The sequence below is a fragment of the Canis lupus genome, chromosome 36 (genome assembly GCF_048164855.1).
Source record: "Canis lupus baileyi chromosome 36, mCanLup2.hap1, whole genome shotgun sequence".
NCBI classification, from domain to species: Eukaryota; Metazoa; Chordata; class Mammalia; order Carnivora; family Canidae; genus Canis; species Canis lupus.
The window spans coordinates 17,930,059-17,957,953 of NC_132873.1; the positions used below are offsets into that span (position 1 = coordinate 17,930,059).

Below are 27,895 nucleotides of genomic sequence, written 5' to 3' on the forward strand. Positions count from 1 at the left end.
GAATCTGATCCTAGGAGGTGGATCTAGGGTTGAAAGTCCAATGAAACAGTTAATAAATGCTGTCTGGAGAGTATCACAAAATAATAGGTGGTCATCCTGGTTGAAATGGTAAGCCATTGTCTTAATGGATATACAATCAATAGTAATAAAACAAGGCAGAAAGGAAACAAAAAGCAGGTAGTGTTCAGGTGACCAGGTGAGCATATTGGTGCCAGGGTTTGGGGCAGGAGAAGTTATCCTGAGATGAAAGCAGGATTCAAGCTCTGGAAGGTCTAGGGTACCAGGCAGGGTGCCCAGGCCAGGAACCAGGCTGAAGATCAGAAGACAAACATTGTGTTGACAGAATGGGGCCATCATAGGATCTCAGAGGGATGCAGAAATGATTTACTAGAACAGACCAGATGGGTAGCAAAAGTGACTTAAGGCACAGTTCTCTGAGTATTAAAACCAGAATTCTGGGGGCCAGGATAGGTCTTTCAGCCCAGACAGGTGGTTCTACCTGCATCAGACGGACACAGAATCGGCACAGAGGTTCAAGGTAAGATCCTTTAGTGGAGGGACCATTTGCACAAGTACGGGCACAACTAAGGGACAATTAAAGGATGATGAGGCCCAGGGAGGACGGAAGGGCAAGGAGAGGAAATGTTATACAAGAATCAAGTAAGAGCTGGAGCCTATGAAGAGGGATTTTCTGGTGTGTATTTTTAATTCTGGAGGGACACAGCTACTCAGGAGGCGGGATGCTAAAGCTGAGGAGTGAAGGAAGGACTACCCTGACCTCGCTCTCTCCCTGTCAGTGATCTCCTGCAGGGCTTCTCCTTGTCAAGGAGCCCGAATGATGCTGTCCACGAGGGATCACACTGCTTGGGCACAGGGAGGACAGAGAACAGTGGGGAATGAATGAGGGGAGGTGATTAACAGAAAATAACCACCATACTCCTGAGTAGCAAGGAGGGGGTCCCCTGACATCAAGTCAGTGGTTGTTTCTATGCTTCTGGGGATTTAGGTGCGTGACATAAACTCCCCATGAAGAATGCACGGGCTCCTGATTCAGCGTGTACGTTCATGCTGGGCTGTGAGCTGAGCCTTCCTGAAGCTTCTGTAGCATTGAGAAATGGCGGGGAATCAAACTCACAATGGAATCTCCATGTTTTTTTTGTCACTGTGTCAAATTATGATACTCGAGGGAGACAAGAAAGTGAGCAAACTGGTATGTTTTGTGATGCAGATTCTGAGGCAGAAAACCCCAGCATGTGAGAATCAAATGGAGCCTCATTAAGAGAGAGAGCAAATGCGGGAGTTCGCCCCTTTATGCATAACCAGCTTGAGTCTCTGCCTCAGCCGATAGCCAGCGTTTTGTGAGTTAATGGTGTGTGACGCAGAAAAGGAGCTGTGAAGGGAGCAAATCTCTCTTTAAAGTGAACATTTTATAGAAATCCCATTTTCTCTGGGGCTCAAAGCCAGACCGACTTAGTGGATTAAGCTCTGAGGTTTCACTACGGGGATGGATTTCAGGTCAAGGCCAGCCCACAAAGCTTTGTGGGGGGATGGGGAGACAACCAAAATGAAACTAAGCGGTGATACCTAGAACACTACCTCAGGACTTCCAGAGGCTGCCTCACAGACCCGGGCTGAATTAACTTGGGGGGTGGTGAGAAATGGAGAAGGGGCGTGTGCTACCAAGATGGTGCTGGGATTCCCTATGTTAGCTGTTGGATTTTCAACCTGGGGCAATTGCCTCACACTAACTTGTTGGGAGGGAGGCAGCCTTAATTGCTTTGTGCCATTCAAATGTATTTTTTTGTCGGTTCTAGACAAAGCCATATAATTATTTCTGTCACCTTGGGAAGATTTTTTTCTCCAAGTCACTTCCAATGAGGCAAGGAGTGGGTACTTGTTGCCCGAACTACACCTGTTTCAAGCATCCACAGCCTCAAACACCACCAGGTGCCACAGTCCATCTGTGCACACATTTGCACTTTCTGTGTGACAGTGTATTCTGGATAGTGCCTGGGGTGTCTTGAAATCAATGGGGTTCAAGTTAAGATTGTATAACAGACCTGGCATGATTAAAGTGGCATCCTGGCATCAGGGATTGTGCACTTTGTTCTACTCCGTCACTTCTTGGCTGAGAAGCCATTTCTGGGTCTGACAGTGGGGAAATGGAATTGGAAGCTACAATCCTCTTAGTACTAGTTCAAAGGTGTAATGAAAGCTTTTGAGCTATCTCTTTAATTAACAGAGCTCCTATTTTCTTTCTGGGATCTACAACACCCCTAACCTCGTAGGTAGAGGTATTAGAGAAAAGCCTCCAGATTAGTCTTTTCTGATGTGGTCAGGGTCAGGGTTGAGATTGTGAAGATCTTTTAAAATTATTATTACTTTTATGGGCGTTTGCGATTGAGTTTTTTCCTTTTGCTTCATTCTTTGGAGCCTAGAAACTCCATGCATGTGACTAGAACAGTAGCTCATAGATAGAAAAATGGAACGCTCTCTTCTCCATGCTGTTCTTCAGCTGAGCTTGAATAAAATGGCTCATACTCTATCACTCAAGTATCAAAACCTGGTGAGAATTGTTTGATGTTCTTTCAGGGCTTGGGGGAAAAAACTAAGTGATTTTCCTTCAGGGTCCAGATTTCCATTTCTTTTAGATATTATTATGATTCCCACAATGATGTGCTTATTTTTTTCACCATAAATATTTGGTGCTGGGCTAGAGTTGAAGCAGGAAGGCCAATTGGGAGCTTATTGCATTAGTCCAAAGAAAAGATAATGCTAGCTTGAACCAGAATCATGACAGTGGAGACAGGGAAGAGAGTATACATTTAAGATATATGTTGGAGGTAGAATTGATAGGATGAGCTGTATGCCAAGCATTGGGCTTGGCCCTGAGGCTACAGTGACAAAGATACAAATGAGAGTCTTGTTTTCATGGAGGTCCTATTGCAATGAGGAAGAGACAATAAATAACTACATACATTTAAAATATGTACATGTGATCATCTCTAGGAAAAAAATAAACAGAGTGATGTAGTAGAGAGTAACAGGAGGGGATGGGAAGTAGGTGGCTACTTAAATTGGGTTGTCACGGAGCAGTCTCTCATGAGGAGGAAATTTGACGGTTGAAAAGGAGCCAAATAGGCAAGGACCTGGGGAAGGGCAATCGAGGCAGATGGAAGAGTTTGCACAACAGTCATGAGGCAGGATGAGCTTGGCACATCCTAGGAATTGTCAGAAGACTGGTGTGCTTGGATTTGTCAGTGAGAGGAAGAGTGAGTGATCTTGGTGGAGTTGCCAAGATGCCGTGCAGAGCCTGAGTACGGTGTTTAGATTTTACTCTAAATCTAGAGTAAAGTGAAACTAGAAGCCAGTGAAGAATTTAACATAGGGGGGAAATGAGATGTAATTTTTGTTTAAAAATATTACTCTGGCCAGTCTGCTAAATATAGACAGTAGGTAGGCTAGTGCTGAAGCCAGGAGACCAATTGGGAAGCTTTTGCAGTGGTCTAAGAGACAATGGTGGCTTGGACCAAGGTGGTGACAGAGAAGACAGGAAAAAGAGAATGTATTCCAGACATATTTTGGAGGTCAGCTGTCAGAACTTAGTGATTTATTGCATATTGTTGGCGGATGGGTGGAGAAAACAAGAAATGCTTCTGGCTTAAATAATTAGGTGGAGAATAGTGACTAATGAAGATTGGGGTGGACCAGAAGTTAAAATACTTCTTTCCTTCCACTCTTCTTGCTTCATCTTCGAATATCACCTTCCTTATTTGATGTTGGAGTACTGGAAAGAGTACTTACGGGCCTGAGACCAAAAAAGTGGGAGTTTTTGTCCAGCTGTGCCCATATGCAATAGTGTGACCTCAATTAATTCATGACGCCTCCATTTTCTCATTGCTACTGTGGATCTCAGAAGACCCTGTGTTTGAAGTGAATTGATTTGTTCTGATTTGTTGTGTGGGCCAAGGATTTCCTCCCACTTCGACCACCACCTCCAGGGCACCAAATCTAGAGGAAGGGACATGGATCCTTACAACCTAATATCAATCTCTATAGTAACAATGACGCTTAGAGAAGCAACTTTTTGGCTTTCAAGCTAATAAGAGTTGTTTCTTCTCTGCAAAAGTACTAAATGTGCTGTTAAAGGTCCAGAACTAAGGAAGTTGATAGATTGTACTGTTTAGTTAAGCACCCGTAACTGTGACAATTTGCCAAGGGGCAGGTATTGTTTAGATAGTTATCACATACTTTTTTATTAATTCATTTGCATAAAATAAAGCTATAAAGTGTTTGCCTTTGTAGAGTATGTTTATACATACCTTTCTGTCTCTGAACCCTCTTAGAATAACATTTTACAAAGTTTAAACAGCTAAGTAAATGTAAAGCCTTATTAATATTGACCTATGAACTAATTGGATGCTGGTATAAAGAGAACTTTTCTTCCCTGTTAGGTACTGTTTAAAATTCCAGGAGCAATTTATATTTTAAATCCTTACACTTTGGAATGGAGCATTATATTGTGGACATAATAATCTAGACATGTCACTTCTGGTGCTGACCTCAGCCCGTCTGTTTGCTGAAGGGACAGCCCTAGACTGGAAATAGGTGCCATTCTCCTAGTAACAGACCACCGGATCAGAAGAGGCACTTGACCTGAGGCATTGGTCCATAGGTCATCCAACAAATTGTGATGCCTGCATGTAACCAAGATAAATTCTAGTCGATTCTTTTTTTGGGGGAGCAGGATATTCAAATTGGAACATTTTGGAGAAACAAGAAAGCAATCAGCAGAAGACACTGAAAAGCTGCATAGAGAGAAGCCATGAGATCAAGTCAAATCCACTGCAAACCCAAGTTATAAGGTAGCAGATGTTATGAATAAACAGAGGCAATGAGGTAAGGAAAACCCACCATCCTCCTGAAAGAGCTCTCATTAAAGTCCCTAGTAGCCTGCTAATTACCAGCTCCAATAGGATCTCAGTCTTCACACTCCTCAACCCTCTTCGCAGATTTGGATACTTTTGTGGTTTTCTTCTGAAACTTTCTCTTCCCCCAGTGCTTTATTCCTTTTCTTTTTCTGTTCTTTTTGTTGTCGTTGTTGTTTTGTTGTTTTGTTTTTTGTTTTGCTTTGTTTTTGACGATCTCATCTTCTTCCCTGTGAGTCACTGTATGGATATGATTTGAGCTAAGTTCTCTCTTATGGCAAACTTAAGACCCCATTCTTTCAGTTTTTTGATTAACAGTATCTGCGTTGATCTAGCACCTAGACTTTTCCCATCCAAAGCAGAACTTATCATTTCATAGATATCCTTGTCATCGTTTTCAGATAATGACACTCTATTTTCTCACTAACACAAGCTTTAAACCATGACATTATCTTTGACTTATCTTTCTCCCTCACTCCTTACAGTCAGTTTAAGATTATATCTCTATATATCTATATCTCTATATATCTATAACTATCTCTCTCTCTATATATATATTTTTTTGCAACACATCTTGAATACCTTCTACTCTTTTCCATTCTCACTGATACACTGATAGCCACCCTTCTTCACATTCAGATGATCCATTTCTCACTATTCAAAATCTATTTTACGTAACTTTTTGTGTTGCATTGTAGCTCATTTGATTAATCCTTCAAGTTACATGGTCATTTAAGAAAGAAATTGTCTTACTTATCCTTGTATTCCCAACCCCACCCCATCCCTCATAACTGAACTTGACACAATTTCATTCACAGAGGAGGTACTGAATAAGTACTTTTTGATTTGTATTAAGAGACTTTACTGAATGCCCATCTCAAAATAATGCATTTGAATCTAACTGCATTGGCTATTTATCTGCAATTTCAAGTTAGTGAAATATTTTTCTTCTGCCAAATACCTTTGTACTTGGCTCATTTTGGAGGCCTGCCCTATTAACACCTACTTGCAATCCTCACTCCTCTATTAAAACTTTTAATGTGTGCAAGTTTATTCAAGCAGGGAGAATTGCCAATTGTAGTGCAGTAAAAACAGATCTTGCGAGGGTTGTGCTATCTTGGGCATGTCAGATGGCTAAGAAATAAATAGGCTTAAAGAAAAAAACATATCCTCAGATTAGAAGAAAAAAGTTTGGTAGAGATAAAAAATCTTGAAGAGGGAGGAGGGAAAGGAGATGAGGATGTTCCTCAGAAAGTAGTTTGATGGAGATGAAACCATTAGTTTAAGATGAAGCCTGGACTGACACTTACCCTTTCTTCAGAGACCTTAATTGGGCTTGTAAGCCTTCTCGAAAATGGTAAGATGTCAACACCAATGAAAATAGAACCATTTATCCTGGAAACTTCTATATCAGATATTTTTTAATGTGTTCTTGCAAAGGTTTACAGAGAGAAGAAAGAAACAAGTTACATGTTCCTGTTGGAAGGAGCAGTTGAGCTTGAGTTAAATATTTCTAAATATTCCCAGAACTGACCCAAAAGGACAGAATTGGCCTGGATGTGAACTAAAGCCTCTCATGGTGTAAATATTTGTTGATTCTACTACTTAAGTAATAAAGTTAATTAGTGAAGGCTCAGCCTGAGTCAGACAGACTCTCCATGGACAAGATATTGAAGTTCTCTGGACCAGAAGGCTGCTTCTGTGCTCTGCACTCTTAAGTCTATTCTATACTTATCTAGTGTAGCTGCTCAGAAATTATTTCTTAGAGGTACTCAAGGGACACCACGGGAGGGGCCTATGGGAAAAGACACTAGGGTGGGGGGAGGAGACAAACTGGCTGGGGGAGGTTCTGAGTTCCCCTCCCAAACCTCAACCATGGCAGCTTCACTTTTATGTGTTTGATATAAATTTTTGTTTGAGGAGAGAGCTCAGCTGCTTTTTTTTTTTAAAGGCAGAAAAAGATAAAGAGGAAAAATGAACTTTAAAAATCACAGATCTAGCAGCTTGTGAAGTAACCTGTGCTTTTTCGCTTCCCCAGCAAGCCTTCCAGGATGAGGTGGAACTATTGAGCGTTGCCCTGGAAATATGACCTAGAGGCTTGGTTTTTGAACTATCTCTGGTTCCAACAATAAATGAAAATTCTCTAACACTTTTTTTAGACCCTGGTGATACAGACAAATACTCCGCCACCAGGGTTTTGGAGAGCCAGGGGATGTTGGGAGTATTTATCAGTCATTATTGTACTTAGTCTACGCTTATTAAAGGCATCATTCATGAAAAAAAAAAGTTTGGGTTTACTGAAATAGAGATTTTGTTTAAAGTTTTATTTTGGGGGGATTTGGGAGGATAGTAATGAATATAGAATTGCATAGTAAGAATATAGCTGGGATATAAGAATAAAGTAGAGGGAGGAGTGAGGGGAACAAGTAAAATCACATCTCCTTATTTTGTTAAATGCTTTACAATTCACAAGATGAATTAACATGTACTGTTTTGCTTAAATAAACAGACATCTCATATTCTATAGCTGGAAGTGGGGAAAAGCAGATCTTTCATTTCCTTAACTCTCTGTTAAGCCCACCTATAAACACCCCGTTCTGAGTTACCTCTGCCGTCTGCTTGCTTAGCTCCTGCTTCCAGGCTGCCAAAAGCAGCTGGAAAATCATGCAGTCTTGGCCTATGAAAAATTCATGTGTCCAACTCTGACTTGGCCATCATCTCTTTTCAGTAATCACATTCATTCTTTTATTCCATGTTCCAAGCCTGCTTTTCTAAATCAGCTAATCCAGACCTTTTTTTTTCCACCCCTCATAATGGTCACATGGTGGTCCTAAAAAAGACACATACGCTTTTAATCCCTGAGTCTGTGAATGCTACCTTATTTGGGGAAAGGGTGTAATTAAATTGAGGATTTTGAGATGAGATCATCCTGGATTACCTGGATGGGCTCTAGATCCAATGATGAATGAGACAGAGGGAGATGTGACAGACACACAGAGAGAAGGCCATATGAAGGCAGAGGCAGAGACTGGGATAATGCAGCAAGTAAGGAATGCCAGCAGCCTGGATTCTCCTCTGGAGTCTTCAAAGGAAATGCAACCCTAATGACACTTTAATTTCAGACTTCTGGCCTCCAGAATTGTGACAGAATAGATTTATGTTGTTTTAAGCTGCCTGTTTGTAGTGATTTGTTTCAGCAGCCCTAGGAAACTAATACACTCTTTATGCTCCTTCGTTTCCATCCTTCCTACTAGTAGATGGCCTTGACTTTTCTCTTTAGTTCGTATCCTCAACCTCTTTTCTCAAGGCCGTTCTCCCCCAAATCCCCCATTCACCCTTTCCTTTACAATAACTTGTCTTTTTCTTTTCCTAAATCTGTTTTTGCAGAAATGTATCCCTTTATTTATTTCTGCCAGTTTGTCTATGGGAAAGATGTCCACTTTCCCTTCTTTGCAAAAGTTGAACTCTTCATCTTTGCTTCTGACTTCATCCCTTCCTGGTCTCAAGAGATCTAGCTGTCTGTTGCCCAGCTTTCCCAGACCCATGCTGGGAAGCAGGAGGAGGCAGAGACCAAGGCTCTCAGCATGTCCCAGAGGTGCAGAGTCATCATAGAAAGAGACGACTGAACTAAGGGCTCAATCAGAAGGTGAGAAGATAAACTCTGAAGCAGGAGAACTGGTCAGTGGGATCACCAAACTCTAAGAGTGAGAGATTGGAGAAATCAAGAGAGTACTGAAGCTTTGGGGTTCTCACCTTCTTCCATCTGTCTTTCCTTTATTTATTACCTCTTTCCATTTTCAACTTCATCTGTTCCTCTCTGCTTTTAGACATGTTCTTCTTTTGCTTGATCTTGAAAGCATTTGTATTTCCTAACTGCTTACAGTGGTCATATCCTATTGTCCATCCTGTAATTCTTCACCCATGTTCTGAGAATCAGTAATCTCCCCTCTTTTGGAAACTGTCTTGTCTTCTTGTGCCTTCTTAATGGTCCACTTCATTGACAATAGTGATGGGCTAGACCTGCCCTGGGTTTCGTTTTGTTTTTGTGTTTGTTTCTGTTTAGAGAGTATGTGAGTAGGGGGTGGGTAGAAGGAAAGGGAGAGAGAGAATCTTAAGCAGGCTCCAGACTGAGCCCAGAGTCCATCACGGGACTCAATCTGACAACCCTAAGATCATGACCTGAGCCAAAATCAAGAGTTGGACGCTTAACCAACTGAGCCACCCTGGTGCGCCTGCCCTGCGATTTTTAACATTGGAATTAAAGAAACTGTTTTGTGGCAAAACTGAAGTATAGGAGCTATCAGCCACAATTTCCTCTGCCAAGTATAAGAAGCAATAGGAGGAAATGAAGCCAAAACCCACAGAGAAGCAGAGATCTTCTTAACCAACTGAGCCACCCAGGCACCCCTGCACCATTCTATTCTTTTATTGATTTGCTCATTTTTTCCTCTTTTTCCAGCGCTTTTTTTTTTTAATCTTCCTATCCCCTGAATGCAGGAAGCCCGTAATGGTGAGCCCATGATATCCTGTTAGTATTTCTGCTCTCATTCTCAGTAATCCACACTTTCTCTTAGTATTCCATATTTGACTTCAGTCTAAATTTGTAGCTCAAACTCTTGTTGAATATGTTCAAGACCTAGGATGGCTGAGTGACTTTCCCAAGCCTGTCCAGCTGGTTACTGGCTTCCCTGTTTTCTGAGGAAACTCCTCTGACAATTTATAATGATTTTTTTTTCATTTTCAGCACATTATACACTGGTTTATTTTATGACTGTTTATGATTCACAATTTGGTGGTTTATTATTTATATTGCTATACATATATATGAGCAGATTATAGAAAGTTGTTATCTCACCATCTTGACCATAAGAATATATTGACTCCATATTTATAAACACAATCATTTTGATCAGAATTATTTCACCCCTGCCAAGAAGGAATTTTTTGAATCAAACTGCATTAAGCCAATTGCATTATTTGATCAATTTTTCTATATAAACAATTTAGTTCTCTTTTTTTCATTTTCATTTCACTAAAATTATTTTTCTCAAAATCAATTCTTTCTCATGAATTTTATGATGAAGATTTGATTTATCCATCAGGTCTTTTTCCCCCTAAACATATCAAATGTTACCTATTATATCTTCTGCTATTATGAGTTTTCCTTTATGACTTTTACTTCCACCAACTCTAATTGTCCAGGGTCAAATTTTACAGATACAAATTCTGTTTAGAAAATTTTGTTCTTCTATCACTTTTTAGTCAAGGGAAAATTTTTCCATATGCAGTTTTGGCCATTGTTTTTTGTGTGCCAATTGTTTCAAACAAGTGTTTTTTTCTCAGATCAATTTTTGAATTTTCCATGTTACCAAAATAGATTCTTTAGTCAATTCTTCATTTATAATAAATTTTACTCTGTGCAAGTTTTAGTCATTGTCCATTTTGTTTTCTTTTTCTTTCTATGAGTAATATTAATTATGAATTAGACCAAAGACTGATAGTTTGTATTTCATGAACTCAGTTTCAAGTGTCAAAGGGGGTCCTACTACATACTAAGTGCTGTTCTAGGCACTTGGGGTGTATAGCTGTGAAAGCAGATAAACTTCCTGCTCTGACCTTGTTTCTTTCCCAACGTGGGCTACAAGAGAACACTCAAGCAAACACATAATGGGAATAAAGAATTATTAAATAGGGAAGTGTTAAATAAGGAATTTCATATTGAAATAAGGACTGTGAAGAAAATTAAACAGTATAATGTGACCATGACAGGTTAGAGCGCTGTATTGGAGGGCATTGTCAAGAAAGGTCTCTCCAAAGAGACACCATTTGAGTTGAGAAGCAAATGACAAGGTGACAGGTGCAGGAAGATATGAGAATTACTCTCTTACCGGTTACAGTGCTAAAATTATAAAAATTTGTTCATGAACTTCCAAACATACTGTGGGCCTCTTTTCCACACCACAGGAGGAACAAAGGAAAAACTGTGGGGAGATCATGGTAGAATTGAAAGACTTTTTGCATATTTCTTTCTTGTGTGTGGCCACATATGGCAAATATGCAAATACGCAAATGAAAATGGTTGTGCCAGGGTGGGAGGAGAAGTATATTTTTTGTTCCCAAAATTATTTAACATTGTTGGTGTACCTTTTCAGTAAAGTTATGTAATACATGTGCCTTGTACACAGATTTTTCAGTGGTGGGAGTGATGTCCTATCTTCCCAGTGAGACTGAAAGTTCAATTGTGGGAACATACTGCATTTTATTCCTCTTTTGTCTCACCGTTAAGGACTAGGCATTCAAAAAACACTTGCAGATTGATGGGTCCTAAAGATTTTCTAGCGGCAAATATAAGTGAAATTTTAAATATGTATTTCTGATGAAAAACAGAATCTGAACCTCTAAAATAGTAATGGCAGGATCTAACCACTGGAATTAAAGTGCGTCCCTGTAATGGGCATCTGTAGAATTTTCTCTCAGTGAAACTTATGTTAAAATAGTTGAACTCTTCTTACAAGATGACATTAAGCCAACTTTTCTCCTTTCCAAATAGGAATAACTCTTGGACGAAGGAACTTGCCAAACAACAGAACAAACTCTCCTACAACCGTGAGAGGACAACAAGCAGCTGTTCACACAAAGATTGAGACAACCCGGACCATCTGCAGTGTAAATGGCAGTCACGCTTGTGCTTTCTTCCAAGGACGGGTGCTCAAAAATGTGCTCTTATTCTTGTCACGGCCCATGTGGGACCATAACGCAGAGCCAGTGGGAGTTTAGCCACACCTTTACACTGGAAGGGATAGGGGGAGGGTTCTCTCTCTCTCTCTCCCCTACCCAACCCCCTCTCCACTCTGTAATGTGTAAATATACATATTCACACCCACTGACACTGGTAACTTCCAGCAAAGTGTAGGTTTTGTTTAGAGAGCCCATTTTAAACAAACAGATGAAGTGCACATAATATTTTTACTACTCAAAATCTGGACTACTTAGCATTAAATTGAATCATTGAAAGAGCTCCAAGTAAAACTGTATAATATAATGTGCTCTGCCAATGTTTGAATGTTTTTTTTTCCTATGGAATCTCAAGAATTATGCTTAAAATAAATAAATAAAAACTACTATCTACCCAGGAGTTTAGATTTGTGTAGTGTGGTTTCATATGAAGTGATGGGGATAACAATACTACAACCCTATCAATGTGGCATTCTCAGTGAATATACAAGTCACAAAAAATACCACATCCCAGAGAAAGTGCAGCATTTGGGCAGCATTCTTATTACTGTGCAGCCCTGAGCAAATCATTTATCCCCTAAATTCTGACATTATCTTTGCAAAACAAGATTTATCCATCTAGTCAAGCATTCAGCAAATATCTTTTGAGCATCTAGTATATACCAAGGACTCTTCTAAGAACTGAGAATATAAAGACAAAAATATATGGTCCTTGCCTTCAAGAAGTTTATTGGCTAGCAAGAGGACAATCAGTCATACAAATAAACAGTTATAATATTGGTATGCTGTATCATATATCATAGTCTTTGTGTTGGTCTTTGATTGCTGCTGTAACAAATTGCTGCAAACTCAAGGACTTAACACAATACAGATTTATTCTCTTATAGTTCTAGAGGTCAGAAGTCTAAAATTAAGGTGTTGACAGAGCTATGACCCTTCTGGAAGCTTCAAAGGAGAATCTTTTTCTTTGCTTTTTTTTTTAACCTTTCCCAGCTTCTAGAAGCCTACATTCTTTGGCTCATGGCCTCTTCCTCCATCTTTGAATTGTATCATTACAATGCCACATCTCCTTTTTCTAATTTTGATCCTCGTGTCTCCCTCATATAAAAACCCTTATAATTACACTGGCCCCACCTAAATCACCTAAGATAATCTCCCTATCCTGAGATAATTAACTTAATTATATTTGCAAAATCCCTTTTGACATGTAAATTAACATATTCACAGGTTCTGGGGATTAGAACATGAGCATCTTTGAAGGGCCATTATTTCTTCTACCATAGTATTTATTATGGCATAGAAGTGTTTTTATAAAGTAAAATATAAAAGGTGGAAGAAGGTGTCCAAATCTAATAAGAACCAAAGAAGAGGTAATGTCTGAGCCAGGCTGAATAGGAGTTTGCCTGATAGAGCCATCAAAACAAAGCTGAGCAAGGAGTACAATTAATATCCTATTTGCTTGAAGAAAGAGGATCATTCTAGAGGACCAGAAACTTACAGTTGAGAAAACCAGAAGCCCAAAGCAATGTGAAGACTTGGTAAGAGGCTGATGGCTGAATAGTGGCAGGCCACAGAGGACTAGAACCCAGGTCCCTTCCTCCCATCCAATCTCTCATGAAACCTTCCAATGCTAGGATATATGCCTCAGTCCAGATGACAGGGACCTCTGCCTACTTTCCTATTTCAATGAAATTAATGAGAATTCAATGTGCAAATCAACCCATTGTTAATTGGCAAAGTATGGTGTTTGATTTTTGATTGGAAAACATTTTTTTCCCCAAAAACCTTCAAAGGTCTTCTGGATTGATAGTTTGGAGCAATAAAAAGATTATAAATAAAGATAATGAGACATATTCATTTTTAAAATGACAACTCTATAAGCTCAGTGATTTCTTCTTAGACTATGAATTGGCAGGTGTCCGTAGCAAAATTGTCTGACTACAAAATGGATGTTTGTTGAATAAAACCCATTAATGCTTATAGAATTTACTGTCTCAGGGATGAGTTCATGACAATGTGATGTTCACAGAGATGTGCTAAGTGGGCTTTTATGCATTATTTTAGTCACTGGTGGGAAAAAGGCCAAATTTTGGCTCATAATCTGCAGCCTGAGCCTTCATAAATACTGATCTAAGTGATAGGTCATAAGGAGTACTAATTGTGCTGCAGCACAATGACATTACTTGTGTGACTGCATGAATACCCTGACAGCTCATGATCGCTGGTGTCCTTTTATGGAAATTCAGAGAATTGATCCTGGTCTCCTCCCCAGATTTCCCTTTAGGAAAGTTATACATTCTTCTCCAGGTGTTTGTTTTGTTTTGTTTTCAATTTATGGCAATGAAGCAGTGGATAGTTTTGCCTGATTCTATATTTTTGGAGGCCCACTGACTCTTCAAACTTCCAGGTATACTGCTGTGTTTGTTGTTTAGTTTGGGGGTAATCTTACAATGACCAGTCAGTTTCTCTATAATTTCATATTTTTTACCTTGGGTACCAATAAATATTTGGCATAACTATATGGGGATTTAGAATAAGAGATACTTATTGAAGCTAAGTTAGAAGTTTGAGAAGAAGTAATATTCTTCACTAAATTATTGCAAATTGAAATCTAAATCCTATTTTACTAGAAACCCAGAGGGTGATCACTTATAAATATTTTTTTGAGAATGCTAATGTTGCAAAGAAATAAGAATGATGGGGCAGTCTTTCATAAGTGCAAAGAAAATGATTGGATCTAGATTAAGAAACTTGTAGGTTAGGCTAAAGAGAGGATATTGGCTGACAAATTAGAAATGGGGACCATCAGTAGAGGAAAATCTGTCAGGACAAAGAGAAATAGTCCAGAGAATATGAGGAACTGGGAATGAGGAATTATGGGACCCAAACTGGCTGTGTGCCCAAAAGCAAAACTGATTAAACTAGAAAGGACAACATTGGACTGGATATTGAAGAAAAAGACTGGCACATTCCAATGATGGCCAGACAAAGGACATACAAATTCAGGGATAGAGGAATTGGGGGGTGCCAGGGGACTGAGAGGCATGCATTTTGTTCCTAAAGCATCAAAGTGGTGAAACTCAAGGACTCAGACCAGATATGGGTGCATCTTGCTTTCTCTAAGTTGAAGGGTGGGTGGGAGAGACTGGTATTTTAAGTGCATCTGGAAAGGATTATCTGTAAGTAATATTTATACTGCTATTAATAGTAATAACAATAATTTGGGCTAGATTATGCAGCTGGACAGATAGGGTTCAAAGCTGACCCTTTCTAGGCAGGAATCTGTAGCTCTACTTAATCTCTCTGGAATTCAATTTCCTTGTCAATAAAACAGAAATCATATCATCTCATTGCTTATTGGTGAAAATGGAATGAAATAACATAGGTAAAGTGCTTGACTCACAGTGGGACCCAATGAATGTTGGCTTCCTTTGAGGCTGAGACCTCTGCCTCTCTCAACGTGCAAAACTGCTGTGCTCATTGTTTCCCTATTCTTGGCTTTTTTATGTCTTCTTTGAAACCCCCTACCTCTACTTCTATGCTATGAAGAATCATTACAAAAACCTGCTTGGTAGACATGGATCTTATCCATAAACTTAGGGGAACAAAGAAAAATACAACTTTCTTAATCGTTCCATAGAGCTGAGCTTAACTTCTATCATCAGCCTCTGTGTGCCTAACAAATTATTCTTGAAATCTTAATGGCTTAACACAGCGAAGGCTGGTAGGGGGCTCTGTCCACGGGGTCTGAGGGACCTGGGCTGCTTCAGGTTCTGTCATCTTCTAGCCATACTATCTGGTAGACGTGGCCTCTTCATCTCTGCAAAAGTAGAAGAGGGAGCTGGAGGAGGCACACCATCTCTTTAAGCCTCAACGCTGATCACTTATGCTCAGAGTCTATTAGCAAGAACTAGTCACATGGCCCCAAACCAGGCTAAAAGGAAGGCTGGTAAAGACAAAATACAGTCTCCTTGTAAACTTTGAGTGTATTAGGGCTTTTGGGGTGGCAAATAATAGAAGAAACTCAACTAAAACGACAGTAAACAAAAAAGGAAGTTCATTAGTTGACAAAACTTAAAAGAAGGTTTATTACTGGAATCAAGCATGGCTGAATTTAGAGATTTAAATTGGGTAATGAGTTAGGTTTCTCTCCATCTCTGAGCCTAGCTTGGCTTGGCTTCAGTCCTTACCATGTTTTTCTCCATATGCTTAATAAAAACGGTCACCAGCAACTCTAAGCCCCTATCCCCCCAGCTTAGTAATGCTATTGGAATGAACCAGTCTTCCCTTAAAGAGCTCATGGGGAAGTCCTGAGGAGGACTCTGATTGGCCTAGCTTGGGTCACATGACATCTCTGTGGAAGGGGTTGGAGGGAGAGTGGTAGGGGTTGGAGGATTCTTCTCTGCTGAAGCCACATAACACAGGTTTCCAAATAGAGTTCTGTTAGGACAAAGAGGAAGAGCTCCTGGAGAGTCAACAAGAGCAGTTGCCCATCACAACAAGGAACATTCTTTAATGCTCCCTCTTTCCTATACATCACTTGGGGCCAGTAAGTGGCTTCTATAATGCATGCCCAAGGGAGTTATATTGGAAGTGATAGGTACTGATGGGCAAATGGCCACTCAATCTTCCAATAGTTTGTGGAAATAATAGTGTTTTTTTTTTTTTAATTTGACACAGAACAGAGCTGGGAGATATTTGAAATGGAAAAACACTACAATCAATGATCTATGCCAAATCATAAAATAATTCTTTTTTGAAAAGTGAAAAATAAGGATGCATCACATGGGCAGGAGGAATTTCTCATACGGGCTTTATGGCTGCTTTATGGCCAACCTCAATTACTGTGTTGCTGTATCTCAATGGTTTCCAGGAAGTTATCACTCCATCTCCCACTACTCATCAGCCCAAATTCAATCCTGCGCCTGCCAGGCCTCCATCTGAGTGGCCATCTAGCAAAATAACCAATGACATTAGTGACTGTGGCCTCTTGACGACTTCCTCGGTTCTGTTTCTAAAGCCCATTTAAAATACATTTCTCGTTTTACTACACATTCAAATTTTATTCCTCTGGTTATAGAACTATAAATGTCTGCATTTCATATAGACTAAAAATGAAGGGTATATAAGCACATATAAATCACACTGCAAAAGTTGCATTTTCTTCATTGTACTCGGTATTTGGCTGGATGAAAATTATATTATCTGGCGACTGCTCACATTTTCCATATCTAAATATGCAAAAAAGGCCCACACACAATGCATTTTTTTCACAATTAGGCTACTATAGACCATATTTTAAGGTGAAATAAAATTTCTTCCTGAAATCAAACAATGCTCTGGTGGGTATGCATATTCTTTATGCCCATATGATTGGAGTTAAGTTTCATCATATAAAAATTGGGGAAGTTCAGTTGTTGGGAATTGAAAATTGATCTACTGTGTAAAATGTGCAAAATGGGAATAATAATATTGACCCTGCTTCAGGAAAGTGACTTACAAAACAAGGACACAGCCTCTGGTGACTTACTGGGGGGGCTCTTCAAACCTGGGATTTGATAGCTCTGTGTTGGGGAGAAGGCCTCCGGAGCTTTATGAACATTGGAAGGGAAGGCCTTTTCTCACTGCCTGGGTGTAGAGAGCCTGTTTCTTTGTTCCCTTAAGCAAATGATAAACAAATAATGACCAGGTGCTTGGGGCTATATCAGAGAATAGAGTGACATGAGCTACGCAGGCTTCCATTCTCTGCAGCTGTGAATACTACAGAGCCGAGGTGCCCTAACCATCTGTTTATTCTGCAGCAGAGGAAACAAGTCTCATTCTGAATGTGTTTGAGGAGTGAACTTAGGATCCTTGAATTTAACCTTAAGCTCCCCCAAACCCGTGCCTAGCTGAGGAGTCCTTTGAACACTCTTATATTCACGGTTTCCCCAAACCATCTGTCAGTGCACCAAAGTTTCTGCACACTAGCAGGATCATCTCAAACAAAGATGTGTAAGTACCCACAGTGAGTACTTGAAAGAAAAAGAAATCACTCTGGAAATCATCTCCCTTTTCCTTTAACTTCTCCATACACATCAACTTCCAGAAAAGACAGAACTTCCCAACCCAGGTGTGCAGTTTCTGGCAGAACTCAGAAGGCCAGATCTGGAACCCATAAATCCCCATTTTCTGAATAATCAACACCTTTGAGGATCCAATTTTTATGTGTTTTATTCAATATGATTACTACATTTGAGCACTTGAGAAATGTGATGAACACACATGAAGAAATAAATTAAGGGATGATTGGAATCATCTCTTCAGTTGTCCCACAGCTGGCTGTCAAGACTGTACAAGTCTCTAATGCTTGCTTCCTTTCCTTAAACTTTGACAAGCCGAATAAGAGATTTTCAGCCAATTACAGTTTTAATTGTTTAAAGAGGGGTTTTATGTTTCCAGGCAAAGAGACATGTGGTCATTGCTAACTACGTTGAAGTCAAGCACTTCCAAAATCTACTTGGCAAAAAAGTCCCATGAACAATGTATAGACATAACACAGAATATGCACTTGGCAAATCCATACCCCTGGTACAAAGGAGTGGGTAAGAAGGCACCTTTTGAGAATTTCAAAGAGAATTTCACCTCATAGTCCTAAAATAATATTGGCTTTGTACATATGATAATACCAATCCCTACCAGCTCCCCAGCCCCTTTTATCTTATTGTTCCTTTTCTTTTTCTCAGAATTTCTTTCCCAGCTCCCTTTTAGGCCTTTAGCCCTTCCATCTGTTTGCTACTCTAAGATGTGGTCTTTTTGTTTTTTTGTGCATTTCCATTTTGGCTTCCCCCTCTTTGCTCCTCCTTATCTCTCTAGTTAGGAAAGTTCAAACTTAAAGGTCCAGCCTTAGTCCCACCTCTAAGCAAACAGCCTGCCTCTCCAGTCTCTTACACCTGCTGCTTTTCAGAGATGCCATAGCACACGTGTGTGTACCATTAGTTTGCACCAACTGCCTGCTTAGCCTATATCACCTTTTTTTTTTTTTTTGGTGCGTATTCCCTCTTCCCAGCCAGATGGTGAGCTTGAGGGCAGGAGTTTAAATGTTACCTTTCAGAATTCCCAGCACCTGGAATTGGCTCCTCTTATAAAGCTGCCTCAGAGACACTAAATGGCTCTTCCTGATGTCCTAAGAAGAGGGTCAACTGTGGATGCTCTTCCTCCACCAGGATTGAATGTCCTGGGACATTAGTACCAAATAGAGGCCAGCTCTCTATAACACACCTTCTTCTTGGCTATCCTTCATTTCTTGCCTCACCCTTCCCCCCAATTTCTACTTCCCTAGGATTGTACTTATTTATAAACTAGTACATATAAACCTTGTCTTGGGTTCTGTCTTGTCTTGGCTTTTCGAAGAACTGAAGCTGAGATAGGGCACACTGACCTCTCCAAAGAAGGATGTGCTGCCAGCCAGAGAACGTGAGGTCAGCAGACAACTCTGGGCTGTCAACCCCTTTGAGCTCTGCCTCAGCTGTAGGGAGCTGCCTCACTCAAATCCACACCTTTCCTAGAGCTGCTCCACCTGAGACTGAACGAGTCAGGGTGTGAAGGCCTGGCCACCTGGGCCTGGCACAGGATACCTCAAACAAGCCATATTCCACACACAGCTCACTGCCAGGTTGGCAGAGCCTTTACTGGGCTTGCAAAAGGCAGAAATTTGACCTCCTCCTCTGTCCAATCCTGCTTTCTCACCCTCCCTTCATAGATGTATCCTAATAAACATCCTGGACCCTAAACCCTGCCTCAGTACTGCTCGAGAAGCCAGTCTGCAACAGAACTAGTTGGAACTTGTAGGGGGTTGCAAAAACACCCGACCTGAACTGACTTAGGCCAAAAAGAATTGGGAAATAGATTAGATCCAGGAACTTCAGTGATTTAATCAAGACACTCAGCTCTGCCTTCATCTGGCTTCATTTTCAGGCAGACTGTGCACATGGTGGCCCCCAGGAGCTCCAAGCTTACCACTTCAGTAGAAAGGGTCTACTTTCTCAAAAAGTCCAGCAAGGTTCTAGAATTGAGCCTTATTAGTGCAGTTCTGAAATTGAGCTTCCTTGTGTGTGTCCAGCCCTAGAACAGTTACCAGGACCCGATGCACAATTTGTGGGGCCCAACGCAAAATGAAAATGCAAGGCCCCTCATTTAAAAATTACTAAGAATTTCAAGATGGTGACTACTGCACATTAGATGAAGGGTGGGACCTTTCTGAGGATGGGGTCCTGTGAGACCACACAGGTCTTAGGCCCATAAGTCCAACCTTGCTGATCATGGTGGCCAGGGGACAAAACATTCCTCCTGAAAAGATTTGGTCATGTGCCCATTCCTAAGGCTGGGATTAAAGTCCCCCAGTGAGCAATCAGAGGAATTGATTCTGGGTATGGCACACCCACAGAGGCAACCTCGCACATTGGGGCCAGTCACACAATAGATAAAAGAGGTATCACGGTATAATGGAAAGAATAAGCTTCAGTTTCACAAAGTCTTGAGTTGTGTCTGACATTTTTGGAGGTGTGGCTTTAGGCAAAGCACTTGACTTCTCAGAAACCCAGTTTTTTCTTCTACGAAGTGGACACAAAAATACCTACCTGCCTCACAGGGTTGTTGTGATGCGTGTAGGAGACAGTGTATTCAAATGATTAGCCCCATAGCTGGCAGAGAGTAGGGCTTTCACAGATGGTGGTGATGGTGGTGGTGAGAGAGACGCTGGTGGGAAACAGCGCAGGATGTGTGTGGTATGGAGTAAAAGGGAACCAGGGGCCTTCAAGCCCAGTCTGTGGGCAAGCTACTTCAACTTTCTAAGTAGCAGGTCTCTCACCAACCAAATGAATATTTCATTCTTCCTGTGGCTTAGGGCTGGCCTGAACATGGTCAGCTCGGGTGTAAAAGGCCTGGCATCAGTGTCATCACCCTCTGTTAACCAGGGGAGGCCACTGGAGGAAAGGCAGAGAGGAGTCCTGTCCTTGAAGAATTGGAGGAATGCTCACTTCCAGGCCTGAAGAGGCAGCTCCAGGCTACTTTGAATAATACACAAGCTAGGGACAAGCGAGAGCACTAAATAAAAAACAAGCCAGAATTAATCTTTTTGATACCTTTCTCAGAATTGGGTAAAATTCATATTAATCAGTATGTGAAAGCCTTAACCTCTGTCTTTATCTTATTACACTTTTCTCTTCCTTTTCCCACTTCCCATGCCTGTATCAGAGGCACCAGAATCTTGTTCATTTTGGGCCTCACATCCAGAGACAAATTGTAGTATCCAGTTAACATCTCACGTGGTCACATTTGCATTGAAACATGGACCTTTTGAAGAAAATACCACAACCAAAAATAATATCGGACTAGAGATTCTTTGTCACTTGTGGACCATCAGAAAGAGAGAACTCTGATCTTGAGCAAGCTGCTCAAAATGTAGTGAGCATTTTAATAAAACAGATAGATGGTGGAACTAAAGCATTCACTGGGGGCACTTATTTAGGACCAATAACTTTGGAATTAAATTAGAAAAGTATTGCTGTACCATGCTGGGGATGTAATAAGCATGTCATATTTGCTATTTCTACTTAAAAATTATAGAAGAAAAATAGGTGCAACTAGTTACTGAATGGTAGAGAAACATAGCAATGGATAGCTGGTATGTAGTATACTAATTTTTTTGGAGATAGTTTTTAAAGCTCATAAGGAGGACTCTAATACTGCATTTTAAAAAGTTGCTATTTTCCCAACGTAATGTGTCCTTTCTCTATAAATATCACACTTTTCCTTTGTGTCGCATGAGACCGATGTCAGGTTCCCAGGGATACTTAAGAAAACTCTAAATGAGCAGCACCTGGCTGGCTCAGTTGGTAGAGTGTGCAACTCTTGATCTCAGGGTTGTGTGAGCCCATATTGGGCATAGAGATCACTAAATAAATAAATGAATATAAAAAAAAAAGAAAAAGAAAACTCTGATTTAGCTCATTAGTGCTGGTAGATTTCCCTATTCATTTTGTAAAAATCCTAGTGTCACCTGTCAGTTCAAGTGCAAGTAGATACCAGGGAATGACTCTCTGGCCAGTTGGGGTTCCTGAATTCCTAAATCAGGTTCCCCTTCTGTCTTGGGAAACTGAGGTGAAGCAACAGGGGGAACAATTAGAGAGATGTACTCCCATAAGGAAATCTCTAGATTATATTATTAGTCTTTAAAAATAAACCAAATGGTGTAAAGGACCATTGGTGACAAACCTCCAACGAGGATTCTTTTGGATTGGAATTCATCATCAAGATCCTGAGTGAATTACAGAGTCATGGGTACTTCTCTGGATTTTAGACTAATTAGGAGGCCTGTAGACTTGAGGCACCCCCAGACCCTCCTCTGAGAAAGCCCAGGTCCCTCCCCCGAGAAGAGAATCCTCCAACCCGAGTACGTAGGCCGCGTTCTAATCCCGTGTAATTGTATTAGTCTCAATAGCAGATTAGCTCTAAGTGCCCCACAGAAAGGGAGCTGTCAGGCCCGCTATTGTTTTCCACTTAATGTGATTCCGGGCAGCAAAGAAGAAAGGCAGCCAGAGCCCTCGGTCTCACATTACAGACCCCAGTTTCTAAACCAATTAAGGAAAAGGGATTTACAGTCCTCAGGATTAGAGACTCTGTTTATATTATCCTATATTTCTTCTCATAATACCCTCCATTTCAGGTCTCCTAAAAGCCTTCCCTCCATCTCTGGAGCACTCCCCTTCTCGTACCCACACATTTCCTTATTTGCTCCTCTGTGTTTGCTGTTTGAGTGCAGTCACCAAGCTGGCTAATTCTTGCTGATTGTTTTAATTATGTCTCAAAATCCTCCTGCGTTTGCTGTCAGGAGAACTCAAGAACAAAAACGCTGGGGCTCAGCCCAACCCCGATATTCAAGCAGACCTTGATAAAGCGGTACATTTCTGTGTAAGCAATCATCCCAATTAATTGAATAAAAACATCCTGCAGGATGTTTATCAGAGACATAAAGCTTGGCTCACAGGAGGCAAATTGGTCAGTATCCTGATATTGCAGCCAGAAGTGCCATTTTTTTTTTCTTTTTAGAATCACATCTGATGCGGAAGGTGAAATGGGGTTTCACTGAAGCAAGGGACAAATGAGAAGATGCGATTTAGGAAAGCTCCAGACCATTTTAAGCAAATGGTAGCCTGATCTGAGTGCTGGTCTGGAGCTTCTCTTTTCTCTTACTTTTCCGAGGGAAGCTTGTGTCACAAGAAGTCCAACCAATTTCCTTCTCCCCAAATGTATGTGTAATTTTGCCTTGGCCGGTGCTGCAACAATGAAACCCTCACTCGATGGATTTCTATTAGAACTAAATGGGTTTGGAAAAGCATTTTTATTCTTAATGGAGCTTTTCTATTGAATACCATTTTTCAGAATTTTATTTTAGTTTCGGTTGAATATTTAAACAGGTTTAAATTTTAAATATCTGTGCTGAACAAGCCCTGATATATATTTTTAAAATTGCCGTAATACTTCACTGGGTTTCCTTTTTAACCCGATACAATATGCATAATCCATTATGTTAGCATTACATAAGTCGGGGATGCTCAGACACTAGGCTAAGGAACCCTTTTTACGGCTAAGTCACACCATTGCAATGGACTGTCTTATCAAATTATTTTTATAACAGCTTTGTTATTAACAAAGAATGAAGAGGGTTCTAAAATTCAATCCAGGGCTCATTATTGTAGGAATACTCATTCTGATTAATGAAACTTTTATTTAAGGTTGTCCTTAAACTAAATGATCATATTCTAGTCTTTTAACATCATCAGGAAGAAAAGCTAGGTCTCCTTTGGGAGAATCGCATTTCTAGGCCTGCCGGTTTTATACTGTTATTCTGGTTTTTCCCAGGATTGTTTTGGCCCTTTAAAATTGACAAATATTTGAGTGTTCTAAGAACACAAGGGGAAACAAAGACAACCAACACTTAGCCCTGGGGGAGCTGTGTCCAATCTAAAAGCCCAGATATAAACATGAAAGTGCCAAATGGGTTTAGGCTGAGTGTGGATCTAGAACCCTAGCACTTACTAGTCCTATGACTTTGGCCAAGCTTTTTGCCTTTGGCCTTAGTCTCCTCATCTATAAAATGGGGTAATAATTGTACTTATCTCCTAGAAGTGTAACAAGATAGTCCATGTAAAACACTTAACACAGTGCCTAGCACATGGAAAGACCTCAATACCTATTATGGTTAATGGAGGATCTCATAGAAACAGAAAATATTTCCATATATAGGGTGCTATTCATGGGTGTTCTCTGAGAAAGAGCAAAAAGAGCTGAGGGAACACTTGGACATGAATTGTTGTCATTGTTGTCTTGGTATTCATATTGAATTTCACCTTATGGTGCCTTCTTTTAGCCCAAATTAGTACAGAATGATTTAAATACATAAAATTATGTTTTTATTCAATGTGTTCATTTTCTTTCTGAATTGAATTCAGTTAAACACTTACAAAGTGTTTATTTTCAGTAGGTGTGATTATCTGCATTTCACTTTCTCTTAGAATCACTTCTTGTGAACAGAAAGCTAAGTCCTAAACAGTGTCCGTGAGAATCAAATTAATTGTCTGTTGGTGAAGTTGTAAACCAGCGATATCTGGAAGGAAAAACAACGCATTTGTCAAATTAAATGCAAGAATTTAAGTCAGTATCAAAGTTTGCTATGTGTGCTGGTAAGTTGTGGGAAATTTGCTAAGGCTGAGTAAGTGGTATAGGTTATAAAGTCCTTCATAAAATGACATGGGTTATTTAAATTGCATGCTCCCAGTTTTAAAATAAAAGTATGTGTGTGTATATATATATGTATATATATATATATATATACATATATATATACACATATATATTGAGCTGAAGGCCAAGTAGTGCATTTGAAAATGGAGATGGGGTTTGGGTAAGCAGAAAGATGAGGGGAGAGCCTTTGCCCTGGTGTTTGGGGGCAAGCTCTGGCCACCTCTCTCATCTGTATGAAGCTGGATCCAGGTGAGAGATTGCAAGGCAGCCTTTGTCCAAGAAGATTGAAGCTGGCACATGTAAAGAGGGCAGCAAATCAAACAGCTGTGACTTTTTACTCCTTCATGATATTTCAGCTGAAGACTCCATGCACATTAACAGAGCTTTATAGAAACAACCCTGCTCCATCCATCCAGCACAAAACCCACACTCACAATTCATTCGCTAGGCTTATAAGGTTCTCAGGCTATAGCAAATTGGAGAAATTGATGTTTACCCTGAAAGCTTGTACCATATGCTATTTGTAGCTGCCGTTGCCTTGGTACACGTCTGCCAGCGTGCCCGGACTTAAATCCCTGCGTGATAACCTTTAACTCTTCGCTAGGAGGCAAAATCAATCCAAGGTAGAGTAAGTGGGAGGCTGGAGGAGAGGGAAGGTGCCGCAGGGACTCAGGGGACACGCACCGCATCTATCTATAGGCTTGAGCATATTCTGGGCACAGGTGGGAGAAACCAGTCGCGTTAAATAGCAACCTTCTCTAAAGTCCTTCCTGCGCTGACACTTCTAAAGAGTTTCTGGTCAGTGTAAGAGAAAAAGCATTTCTGGGAAATAAGGCTGATCACCTTGGGAAGTGATAAAAAAAGCCGAAGTGAGCGTACTTCTGACAAGTGCAGAATGCATTATTCCTGTGTGAACACTGCCAGCCACACAACGGCAGTGACAGGGTGCTACTGTCATTGTCAGAGTCTCCCTCTCTCGGTCTCTGTCTCTGCGTGTGTCTCTCTGCCTTAGAGAGCTTCCATTGACGAATGCCTCCGAGAACTTGGGAGCTTTCTGCTTCCTCTACTTGCTGCAGGTGTTTCTCTGGCTATAAGGACAGCATGAGACATTTTGATGTATGTAAATTATGTTCATCCTCTGAGCCTAATCATTATTATAAAATTTATAGAGGATAAAACACAGGCAGCCATAAAAATAGAATTTTTGCTTTGATCATGCAAAGTTATAGGTTCCCCTGGTAATTAATCTTTTGTGGTCATAAAGATCACTGCCAATGTGAGAACTACAGTTTCGAGACTTCTTTCCAAATCTCCTCAAACAATAGAGGAGTAAACAAAAGCCACTTAAGATGGTAAGGATAGGAACAAGCAGATCTCTGAAGGGGTTCAGGCCCAATTTTAGGATAAAACAGATATACTTTTCATGAAACAGTGATATAATTAAAAATCAGAGATGGTTTGGATAGTGGATGGTGGATGGTGGAGAGCATTCCTTATCCCTGACCTACAAGCTCATGGCTGTGGTGGGTCAGGTGGGGGATGGTGGGGGTGGTTAGGCCATTATTTCAAATACAAATGTTAAAATGAAATCTACCATATTGGAAAGTTGAGGGGAAGCTGAAAGGAAACACCCTAATGGATGGCTAGTCCTGAGACTGAGCGATTCACCTGACTCCTTAGGATTATATCCTGTTAGCCCCATTGTATGGGGTCAGTAACACCTACTGCATCTATCTCCATCCCCAGCAAGTGAGATACAAGCTATAAATGCACTTTGGAAAGAGCAGAGTGTGGTCTGGTAAGTCTGTGTTGTCATTATCATTGTTTTTGTTGCTTCTCTCAGTAGTAATATTGTCACAAGAAAAGGAAACTTTTAATGGTTTATGGTATGTCACAGCATGGGGCACAGTGCCAAGCCCATCACACATCTTTAACAAATAATTGTTAAATCACATGAGGATTAAACAGGGATTATGTTTTCACTAATGAATCCTGGTTACTAAACTTAAAACTTCAAGGATCAGAAATGACCAAATCTTGAAGTTAAAAGGAAGGTAGGCAACATGGGTAGAGGGCCTGGCAAGGGCAACTGCGATTTTCCAAGAAAGCTCTGGGAAGATCGGGCTCTCTATTCAAGTAAACTCATAAATATCTTCTTCTTAGAGAGTCACAGCTCACACTGAGACGCTGAAGTCTTTGAGCAGCCCTGCTGCAAAATGACCATAACAATAGCAGTCACTTCTGTATAATCCTGTGGTCCCCAAATTTATTTGTGCCCCCAAATCCTTTGCTAACCAGTTATTAACATACTGCAGAATCCAAGTTTAGAGGACCCAGCTAGGGAAGGGATAAGCCAAGAGGCCGGACAGACAGCTTCACACTGTTGCTTACTTTGAACTCCAGACCGGTCATGGAACCTTTCTGCTATTCAGACTTCTCTTCAGTAAAGCCATTGCCTTCACAGAACCATTGTGAGGATTAAGTAAGATTATTAAAGTTCCCCTTCTTAAGTGATTGCCACAGACTGTCCTTGAAAACCTGTGCCTGTACCAACTAAAAAGCCCACCTCTCTCAGCATGAGAGTCATTTCTTTATCATCTCCTTAAAACTTTGGGAAGTCACCTTGCTTCAGACTACCGTCTATATTATCTATATTATCTATACAACAAACTTATTGAGTCCCTGCCATGTGACAGTGAACACAGTGCAGGAGATATAGTTGCGAACATGATAGGCAGAGAACTGGGGCGCCTTGGTGGCTCAGTTGGTTACATCTGACTCTTGGTTTGGGCTCAGGTCATGATCTCAGGGTCCTGGGATCGAGCCCACTGTTGGGCTCCACACTCAGAGGGGAGTCTATGTGTGTGGATTCTCTCTCCCTCTCCCTCTGCCTCTTACTCTGCTCTCATGCATGCTCTCTCTCCCTCTAAAATCAATCAATCAATAAATCTTAAAATAAAAGATAGGCAGAAAATTGCTGCCCTCCTGGAACTCTCTGTCCAGTTGGGAAGACAGACAATTTAATATGCAATTTGGTATGATACTTTATCATCATCATAGCAAGTGTTTATTGAGTGCTTACTAAGTACTTTGAATGTATTAGCTCTAAGTACTTTGCATATATTAACTCTTTTAATCCTCACAACCATCATATAAGGTAGACACTACTATTATTTTCAATTTAGAGGTGTGTAAACTGAGGAGAAGGGTGGACACAAGAAGTGTGCAGTACTGGGAGAACCTATATCAGAGGCCTCAAAGATATGTCCTCTGAGAACTGACGTGGGGCAAAAGTCAGCGAGATGGAGAAATGTAGGATGAGTGTTCCAAGCTGAGAGAGCAGGGTTGGGGCCTTGGGGAGGAGGAGGAGAAGAGGTGGAGGGGAGGAGGAGGAGGAAGAGGAGGAGGAGGAGGAGGAGGGAGAGAGAGAGAAAGGGAGTCAGAATGGT

The 27,895-nt window shown here is 40.7% G+C and overlaps 3 long non-coding RNA genes across 3 annotated transcripts in view; 2 read left to right on the top strand and 1 right to left on the bottom strand.

The window, feature by feature from the left end:
- The window catches only part of LOC140625298 (uncharacterized), a 124,879-nt gene that overhangs the window by 15,468 nt on the left and 81,516 nt on the right, over positions 1–27,895 (bottom strand). The window lies entirely within an intron of this gene.
- On the top strand, positions 4,337–12,063 carry LOC140625558 (uncharacterized). Its single transcript, XR_012024911.1, has 2 exons — positions 4,337–4,899; positions 11,479–12,063. It is a non-coding gene; the product is annotated as an uncharacterized lncRNA (long non-coding RNA).
- Positions 13,887–27,895, top strand: part of LOC140625296 (uncharacterized) — a 41,911-nt gene continuing 27,902 nt past the window's right edge. The window contains exon 1 of the long non-coding RNA XR_012024653.1: positions 13,887–14,070. This is a non-coding gene — a long non-coding RNA (uncharacterized lncRNA). The remainder of the gene's footprint in view (positions 14,071–27,895) is intronic.